General features: G+C 33.1%; 1 long non-coding RNA gene across 1 annotated transcript in view; it reads left to right on the top strand.

Moving 5' to 3' along the window:
- Positions 1-7676, top strand: part of LOC136833336 (uncharacterized) — a 33244-nt gene extending 25568 nt beyond the window's left edge. Inside the window, exon 3 of the long non-coding RNA XR_010851442.1 lies at positions 7170-7676. This is a non-coding gene — a long non-coding RNA (uncharacterized lncRNA). The remainder of the gene's footprint in view (positions 1-7169) is intronic.
- Positions 7677-10403: the final 2727 nt, after the last annotated feature.

Genomic DNA, 10403 nt, shown 5'->3' with positions numbered 1-10403 from the left:
GAACTTTAAACCTCCTCACTAGTCTTTAAATTAAAAAGTCCGACCATTGTAAGCACCAAGGGCAGTGCACACAGGTAAGTGGCAGAGAAAAAGCATTTTTATATTTGTGACAGAGAAAAAGTATTTTATATATGTAGATTTGCTTTTTTTGTATGTACTGAATCTTAAAATGTTTGGAGAAAATAAAAAAAATGGTTTGCTTTATTGTGTACAACACTTAAAAGATATCTTTGTGTCTTATTATGGGTTTGGGTAAAATGAAAAAGAAAGTTATATATATAGTAGAGTAAACTACCATATTGCGTGTTGCAAACAGGAAGAAAGAAAAGGGGTTCATTTTTTTTAATGTATTTATACTGTATATTTTGTTACAAATATGGTTAAATAATCCATCTAGGTTAATTGTCTTTTGTATCAAGTTTTCAGTGGAAAGTGTGATGGTTATTGTTTATAAGCATATTGAGGGAAAGCAATGGTATTGAGTTGCTGTTGAACACTTGTAGATATTTTTTTTTACCCGATTGATTGATTGTGAAATTTAGGTCTTGAAGACCAAGCGCTGGAACCCATCAGGATTATTCTGCACCGTAATGAAGGTGACATATATAAGTTAATGTTATGATTGATAATGAATAGATGAATGATGGCATACTAATAAAATTCAGTGTTGCCCTCATCTAGATTTTGCTCGTATCTGATAGGGCCTTGACTCTATTAATATGGATAATCGAGAGATTAATTTACATATATTGTATGTTTAGGAAAGGTGAGTGTATATTGTATGCTCCAAAACTATCCAGCTTATGCGATTTTGGCTTAACTAAGTTAGTTTAATAAGTTGGGAGTGTACTGTGCCTTGATCATTTTTCCCATTGACTTATGGTGAGGGTAGGCAGGGATTCCTTCCAGTGTCATTCATCTGTTTTTCCTGTTTATGGAAAGGTCATTAGTTATTCCTTTTTTTTGGGGGGGCCATTCTGACATAATCTGTGAGATGTGACAACTCCAAACAAAACTACTTGGTTCACTTAATCATTCACCCTCAAGGTGGTTACCAACATGGCTGATTTCGGTTGACCTTTTTTCCGGTGATGTCCCTATTGCAAAATTATGATTTTCCAATGTTGCCTCTTTTACTGAAGTACATATTTTGTCAGTGCAAAGCTTTGTTCAATAGGGAGACATAAAAATCATTAAGGTTAATGTAATGCTTTGTTCATATAAGCTTTTAATGGATCAGGCCCTCATATGGAGGATGGTAGGAGGAAATACATGAACAGTACAGCATATGGGTATTACCAATTGTGAGGATATTCTCTTGTACCATATGGTGTAGCAGGATCATTATCAGCTTTGCTGAACTGAATTGTAAAGCTGTTGGATTTGTATTCAGTTTTTAGCAATAATTCATCACGACTTAAATTTGTCACTCTGCAATGCTGCATACTAACTTCATTTATTAGGATACTGAAAGCCCAGTAGTAATTTAAAATGTTATTGACATTGTAAATTGGAAGAACAAATAACTTCAAACATTACAGAAATTTGTTTTTAAAAATACAAACTACCTCATGAGTATTACCTACATAACAAGCCTTTTTAGTACTGCACTGAAATTTTTCTACTACAGTAGTACTGAAACAGGAATAGATATGTAAACACATTTATTTGGTAATCTAGAATATACACAAACATATATCACCAGAAGGATATTGACAATTACAAAGGAGATTTTTCTGTAGCACCAGTAAACAAATGGGAAACTAATATGAATATGAAAATGAAAATAAATGAGTATTTTATAACAGTTCTATGAAATAAGGGAAGACTACTTACTCAGAAGATTAATAGAAAACTTAAATAGGTGTTTGATTTTGATGCTAGGAATGCACTAATAATATGGAAAATTTCCTACCATAAAACCTGGGAAGAAATTTCATATATTCAGATCCATCAAAATATTATAACTTCCTTCTCACCTTCAAAGGCTCCCTTATGTTATAAACAGGTACAATACTAAATACTGTACAAACAGTGACAGTATGAAGCCTGGTTTTACATGGGTTCTGGAGAGAGAAAAAACTTTCACTTGGGCATACAAGCCTGGTTATAGGCACCTACAAAAACTAACAAAAATATTTTTAAGTAACGACCATTTTCCATATTTACTAAAAATTTAAGGCATAAGTAAGAGCCAGAATTGACTAGCCCTCAAGGTGTTTAATTACTGGTACTGTTTAAAGGAGACACATATGTAATAAAAATACAAGACAGCAGGAGACTGGAATGTTTTCTAGTTAAAACAGCCATTCGGGATTTTGCTATTCAGTACAGTACTTATGAACAATAACTGGAATAAATGGATTAAGAGTAATGGACAAAGGAGTACACTGTGACCTAAAAAGGTCTTATAGGTCTATATATTAACAATAGTGAATATCTGTGAATGAGATTTAGTAACTGCAAATCAGTACAGTAACTCATAAATATATATCACATTATAAACAACAGAAAATTAAATCTATCCCAGGATGGGAACAGAAATAAAATCATAAATATTTATAAGTTAAAAAAATTGATAACTTATAATTCTTCATCAGTATGTCAGTTAAGAATTTGAAAAAAATTACTTTTAGGTTTAAAGGAAAATTTATACTGTCATGTCACAACAGTATTCTTATGAATATATAGATACCAAAATTCTACACTTAAAACACTAAATTCTCTGTACACACATCAAAACACGAAATAATACACACACTTTCTGTAAATGTAGTAAAACCTTCAAGTCTTCCAGGTTTCTACAAATACACTGTAGTTTTGTGGAAATATTAACTACAGATTACACAAATGTTGTCAACAGTAAGCTATACCAACTACAAAGGCAATTTCTTTATTTACTATCAATTATAAACAGTGGAGGGCTGAAGTTGAAAATGTGTTTTCCTTATTGGGAAATACTGAAACTAGGAAAAATACAAATTATATTGCCAAAGTTAAGATTGAAGAAATAGTTATCACAAGGAATTAAATTTTACAGTATGAAGAAATAGTTATCACAAAGAATTAAATTTTACAGTAAAGTAAGCCAACACTGTGGCTTCGGATCACCTAGCTTAAGGGTGGCAATAATTTTAAAATCATGACTGCAAGCACCTCCTAGCATCTTGCGCTCTTTTTTAGTCTAATCTTCAGGGTTCAATGTGCCTGACTTTTTTCTCATGCTGTCCCTTACTTTAATAAAATTATATGAGTATTAGATGAACAGTTATATCCACTTTTTGATATAGATCATATTTGCTTCTCAGTGGTTTGATAAAAGTTAAAACATTACAGGTGATTGATAAAACATTTTTCTTGGTATTGTATTTTGTTTTTTGATCACTGAACAGTTATTACCCACTTGAAAAGTCCCATATATTTTTACAAGGGAGAGATGCATCCTTTTCCCACGTACTGAATATATAACTGAAAATTGTAATGGCAAGTTGACCACTATAAAAAAACAACTCAAATCCATCTGTTTTGAAAGAAACAAAACATGTGGAAAGAGTAAGGAATTTGAAGCAAGAACTGTGTCATTGATGAGGCAAAACTTTTGAAGAAACCTATCAAAAAGAACAAGCAATGAACCTGTAAAGCATTGGAACACATGTTAAAATGAAAGAGTGTAATTACCCCCTTAACAGTTAGTTCTTTTGAAGAAACCTATCAAAAAGAACAAGCAATGCTTGAACCTGTAAAGCATTGGAACACTTATGTTAAAATGAAAGTATAATTACCCCCTTAACAGCTAGTTCTTAAATCCTTACTACCAGATAGACTTTTGATTGTCTGTAGTCAGGATGTTTGCTAAATAAGGTAACCCCCCCTAAGATCATTCTGGCATAGGCTTTGACAGTTATGATGAACTTTGGTAAGGTTGTTGAAGAGAGGTTTACTTTTGGTGCGATGCCTTCTTTAGAAATCACAATTATGTTTCATCTCATCTTTTAAGATTGAAGGACCAGTTCCTATAATACTTAAGAATGGCAAGCTTTAATTATTTTGCCCATTTTTGCATTGCTTTCAAGACTGGCTTATTGCAAATAAATTGCAATTTTTGCATTCAAATTTGGACTGGATTGTAGAATTTAGGCAAAAGGCCAAGCAATGGGACCTATGAGGTCATTCAGCACTCAAAGGGAAATGGACAGTAAGAAGGTTTGAAAGGTGTAACCAGAGGAACACCTCTCAGTTGCCCTATGAATTGTTAGGAGAGGGTGGAAAGCAAGCTGGAAGAAACAATATGAATAGAGATATAGAAAAAGGAATGAAAGAGGTTGCAGCTAGGGACCGAAGGGATGCTGCAAAGAACCTTAAGTAATTCCTACGGTGCATCACATGTGGTGCACTGATGGCACTACCCCTCCTATGGGGTGCATTCATATTTGTGATTAGCAGCCTAATAGATTGTATTATAGCCAATTATGGAGTTGTTGTCCTCTTAACAATTATGTGGATTTAAAGTAAATACTGCTACTCTTCATAAAAGCTTTGATCAAAGGAAACAGAAGACAAATTAGCTAGCTTGCTTTTGACCTCTATTATTTTGAGGACAGGGAACAGTATGATTAGGTCAACTATGGTTTTCTGGAAGACTTACCAGTAGGCTACTTAGCTCTCATAGGACCTATGTCTCAAATCGTTAAGATGCAAATAGCACCAGTTTTGAAGCCTGTAAAAGTGGCTTTCAGAGTGGTTGTATTCAAGTCTTAAGGACTGGTAATGACTGTTCCCCCATACAGGAGGCATAAGTGAAGCATAGAGATTGTCAAAGCTACTGAAACGCAGTTTGATCTGACCCCAAAATGAGACTGGTTTAAGAGGACCATCCTGAATACAGATACTGTATCTGATTCCAAAGAATTGTTTGTGCTGACCTGAAAACTGATGTCTAGTTTGAGAATGTGAAACTTTTTTTTTTTTTTGTAAGGTGAATCATCTAGCAAGAGAGCCAGGGATGGGGCCAGAAAACAACCTTGAATACAAGGGAGTGCTTGTGACATTGGTCACAATTAATAAATTTAAGTGTGACTATATAATCCATTATTATTATTATTCAGTAGATGAAACCTGTTCATATGGAACAAGCCCACAGGGCCATTAACTTGAAATTCAAGCTTCCAAAGAATATGGTGTTCATTAGGATAAGTTCTGTATTACTGTAACTTGTTTCAGTAACCTCCTTCAAAAATGTGATCCACTGGCCAGAACTGAGAAATTTCATTAATTTATGTCACTAGAGGTCATCGTACAGAGAATTAAAAAAAAAAAAAAAATGAAAAGGCACAAGGCAGTGGTTTATTTGATGTCCAGCAACAACCAAAAATATCATGGTAAACCTTCTAGGAAATGAGGGTAGGCTGAAATTTGGCCTATCGTGTGCTTGATTTAATCCACTAATGTAATTAATACTAAATCATTCATATCAGAAGAGCTGAGCATTTGTGACTGATCAAATCTTAATGTGAAAAGAAGGTATCACACGATAAAATAAAGAATGCTTGGGTTTTCTATGAAGAAAACATTCATATAACCTAAGATGCTGGGAGGAGTTCTACAGCTGACCTCTTCTGTATAATTCCATGTGTGCAATGAGGTGAAATATCTTTCAAATCCTTTATATACATACATTATATAAAATTACACACCTTTTCCCTTTCACTGGTAGGTGTCTGTGCCACAGTATCATATGATAATGAATGAAGGCTTTATGTAAAGAAAAAGTATTTGATATGCATCTCTCAAAAAAAAAAAAAAAAATACAAGAAAATTTGAGATTATATTGCATGACTAGAAAATACAAGAATGTATTATACATGCGGGAAGCATAGGTGAGATGCTTATCTTACTGGTAAACAAATACCAATTATCAAGGGTAAAGGACATGAAGGGACAAGACACAAAATCACTTGGCTAGACCAAGTATTCTGAAGCATACAGCAGTATGTTTTTACAAAAACTGTAACTGTATCCAAAATGACAAAGCAGGTTTTATAGAAAAACTCCAACACCAAAACCCTTTTACCATTACTAAATGATCAGATCTGTTTGGCCTTTTCCATCCAACTGTTGTAGATGCAAACAGCTGAATGTCAATAAAGACATTACAGCAGTTGATGGAGCTGAAATATAAATTGCCCAGTGCAGTTCACAAATCCAGTGACACCAACATAATGGAGCTTAAAAACTAGTTTTACCACAGAATTCGTTTTAACATGAATAACAGCCACTCAACAGTTTTTCATTATTGAAAGAGGGTGCCTTTTACAAGAATAGACTATAGGTACCAAAAGTTATACCAGCCAAAAATTAGCAAATGTAATTGTAAATTTACTTAGTAAAACTTTGTGAAGAATAAGGTTGCATTCAGACAAGTGACTCATACAATTAGCTTCTTTAGCTTTTGAGATATATATATTGTATACTGTAGTGAAAATATGGCCTTACCAGTGATCCTACTTTATTTAATTAGTAAAACTATTAGCCTTGTCATCCAAGGATGGTTTCAACAATTAAAGAGTACAGTAGATTAAACTTGCACCCTTTGTATTTTTTGTTCAGATGTTTGTCAATAAAATACAGTATGACAGATTTTTTTAAGCCAAACCAAGCCGAGATAAACCATAAACTGATGTCATAAATAATAATAAGAAAACTCATCTGCTCATTCAATTACATAAATGAACAGTGGTGTATAAAGTTACATTTGTATAAAAATGAGAAAAAACAGTATTGTGAAGTTTAATATCTGGAGAGAAGTTACATTGCACTTTTAAAAATAAACAACTTTACAATACCATTGAGTTGTCAGTGTTTACTCATAAAGCTGGTCTGCAGAGTTTGTTTCTAATAAACTATAATAGATCTTATTTGATATATTGGAACTTGAAACTTCAAGTTTTGGATAAATTTTGGTCCAATTTTCACTTTTTATTTAAGAATAAATCATTTATGAGAGCCCTATGAGCCTAGAATTATGCTTTATAGGCCTTGAAAAACTAATTTATAACAATAATAATAATAATACTGTGTTGTGTTTCCCGTATGTTTTCTGCAATACTTCTGCACAGCTTATTATTGAAGATGGTAACATAGAAAAAGAGTCATTCTTCTTTCCTTTTCAGAACCGCTCACCATAAGAGATATGCACAGGCCACCAAGTGAGGACTAAAGTTTTACAAGTAATTAAACCTTGATTGAAGTTGAAGGATTTTTGTATTGGTTGGCTTCAAAGGGTTTGAAAAAAATTGTTTAATTTTTTAAATTAAATTTCTGGATTAATAGAAAATATGAAACTGGAAAACTTTCTTTAATAAGATTTGGAAGACCTGCAACTGTATTACTGTATGTTGATTTGTGATATATTCATAAAAGATTTTATTGATCAAATTGTTTTGCCTCTGCATTTATGGTTAAGTTTAGGGTCATGATATTAGTATAAGTAGCCAGTTCGGTGAGAGCTAAATAAATTAGCTCAGTGTGATTAACCCTTAAACGCCTAATGGACGTACCATACGTCGACGAAAATTGTCTGTTGGATCTCAAGTGGACGTACCATACGTTGACTAAAAATGCTTTTTTAATATTAGCGGAAAAATAATTATAGGCCTAGTTTGCGGAAGGTTTCAAATCACGCGCCTTGGGGATGCTGGGAGTTCATGGATCAAGCTGTTGTTTTGTTTATAAGCGTCACCCAGGCGCGCATGCGTAAGTCCTCCTTCCTTCGTACCAGACAGCATCAGCGTCGGACGTCGCGGCGATTTTTAGCGCATCCGTGTTTTGCAGAACTTTGGCGAGTGTTTGCGTGTTGTGCTGCAACAGGACGTTTGCAGAGATGTCTCAAAGCCGTCAGGACCGTGAAAGCGCATACTGCCTGTCGGTAGTGGCGTGTGAGGCGAGTTTTAGACTGGGATGCTGGAGGACCCAGCAGCCAAAGTGACCCAACTTCTCAGCGCCGTGTTGTTAAGCCCACGTGTGACCGAAGGCGACCAGGACCACATCCCGTGCTTTACGACCCCTAGGAAGCATCGGGGTGTCTGAGGGCATCTGTAAATTTTGAAAAAACTTTTTCCTTCACTGAAAATCCTGGCATTTCTTGAGTCACCTTGTCGTAATTTTTCGCGTTTTATATTATTCGTTACATAAAGTGTTATACATCAAAATGTGCGCAATTTCATGTAGAATACAACAAAAAAATAAATAATTCTTTTAGCTTTTAACAGTTTTGAAATATTTTCATTTAAATCACAATAACTGACAAAATTTTAACATTCGGTCAATTTTGACTCTACAGAAATGCTCGAAAAATGCAATCGTAAGCCAAAATTCTTACATTCTAGTAACAATCAATCATTTACCTTTATTCTGCAACAAACGGAAAGTCTCCAGCACAATATTTCAATTTATGGTGAATTTTTGAAAAAAAATTTTTCCTTCGCTCCACAAAAAATCCTAGCATTTCTTGAGTCGCATTGTCATAATTTTTTCGGCGTTTTATATTATTCGTTACATAAAGTGTTATACATCAAAATGTGCGCAATTTCATGTGGAATACAACAAAAAATAAATCATGCTTTTAGCTTATACAATTTTTGAAATATTTTCATATAAATAACTATAAATAGAAAAAATCAACCTTCAGTCAACTTTAACTTTCGATCAAATGCTCGAAAAAGCATAATCGTAGCCAAAATTCTTACATTCTAATAACAATCAATCCTTTACCTTCATTTTGCAACAAACGGAAAGTCTCTAGCACAATATTTCAATTTATGGTGAATTTTTTCAAAAAAACTTTTCCTTCCATCCATTTCACGAACTCCGCTAAAAATCATAGCATTTCTTGAGTCACCTTGTCGTAATTTTTCGCCGTTTTATATTATTCGTTACATAAAAAGTGTTATACATCAAAATGTGCGCAATTTCATGTAGAATACAACAAAAAATAAATCATGCTTTTAGCTTTTACCATTTTGAAATATTTTCATATAAATAACGATAAATAGAAAAAATCAACCTTGACGGTCAACTTTAACTTTCGATTGAAATGGTAAAAAATGCAATTGTAAGCTAAAAAACTTACAGTCTAGTAATATTCAATCAATTTCCTTCATTTTGAAACAATTGAAAGTCTCTAGCACAATATTTCAATATATGGTGAATTTTGAAAAAACCTTTTTTCATCCGGCGTTCACGAATTCATGCATCATTTTGTGATAATATTTTCTCTGTGTTGCTTTAATCGTTTTACAATCTATTATATGCAAAATCATCGTAATTTAGTGTACAATACAACTAAAAAAATTAACTCATTAAGCTTTGCCGTTTTGCTTACAGCGCGATTTGTATACAATTATATAAGAGTTTTTTCGGCTGTCATATATTCCCAATATTTATATATGATAATGATATTTTTTCATTTCTGATAGTTGCATACTAAACTTCAGGCAATGAGAAAAAAGGAACCCAAATGAACTCTTAATCTTAAAAACTAAGCATGCTGTGATTTTTTGAAAAAACTTTTTTCCACTTCGGCGCTAGCTCCCGAACGCCGCCGGCATACGGGAGACGGTTTTGTAAATAGGGCTTCGGCGTTTAAGGGTTAAACTACTTATAATAATAATAATAATAATAATAATAATAATAATAATTAATAATAATAATAATTAGTAATAATAATAATTAATAATAATATAATAATGTAAGACCCTTAACTTATCCGATGCATCAGAGGTTTGGTCTTCTGCTGATTGCCAAATTCTAAGCAACATGACCTTGTGTTGCAGCCTATGCTTGCCCATTCAGTATATCCTGTAGCTAAAAGTAATAAAATATCATTTCTAGTTTAAGCTATGATGCAATTTATTATTGCAATTAAAAAGATATCTGCAAAATGGATTATTTGTGTACAGACAGCATAGCAAAATCCATCAGAATATAGCATGTCATGTAAGTATTATAAAGAGGTTTGTTGAGATGTCTGAAATGTTGGAATCTATGTATGATAAAAAAAAAATAAATTAACTATTTTGTTCATGAAACCAGTAAGGAAAAATTTATATTCTAAAAATGTTTCATGTATATCTTGGCAAAAATGAGAATATGAGAGATCAAAGTATTCTCACAATTTTCAAGTAAAAAAACTGGAATGGGAAGTCATAGATTGCAAACCTCTGCTAAGGCAATGAGCATGGTTACCCAAAAATTATCATTTGTGCTTTATTTCACATGCTGCATGAAGCAGTTGTTGTCTTTAAATACATAGCATTGACAGTAATAATAAACAAAGTGATAAAGAGGATTCAGTCCAGAGCAACCAAACCTCTTCAGTTTTTCCCTGGAAGTAACAGACAAGTAAC

This window comes from Macrobrachium rosenbergii, chromosome 51 (genome assembly GCF_040412425.1).
Source record: "Macrobrachium rosenbergii isolate ZJJX-2024 chromosome 51, ASM4041242v1, whole genome shotgun sequence".
In the NCBI taxonomy this organism is placed as follows: domain Eukaryota; kingdom Metazoa; phylum Arthropoda; class Malacostraca; order Decapoda; family Palaemonidae; genus Macrobrachium; species Macrobrachium rosenbergii.
This window is presented reverse-complemented; position numbering and strand designations above follow the sequence as displayed.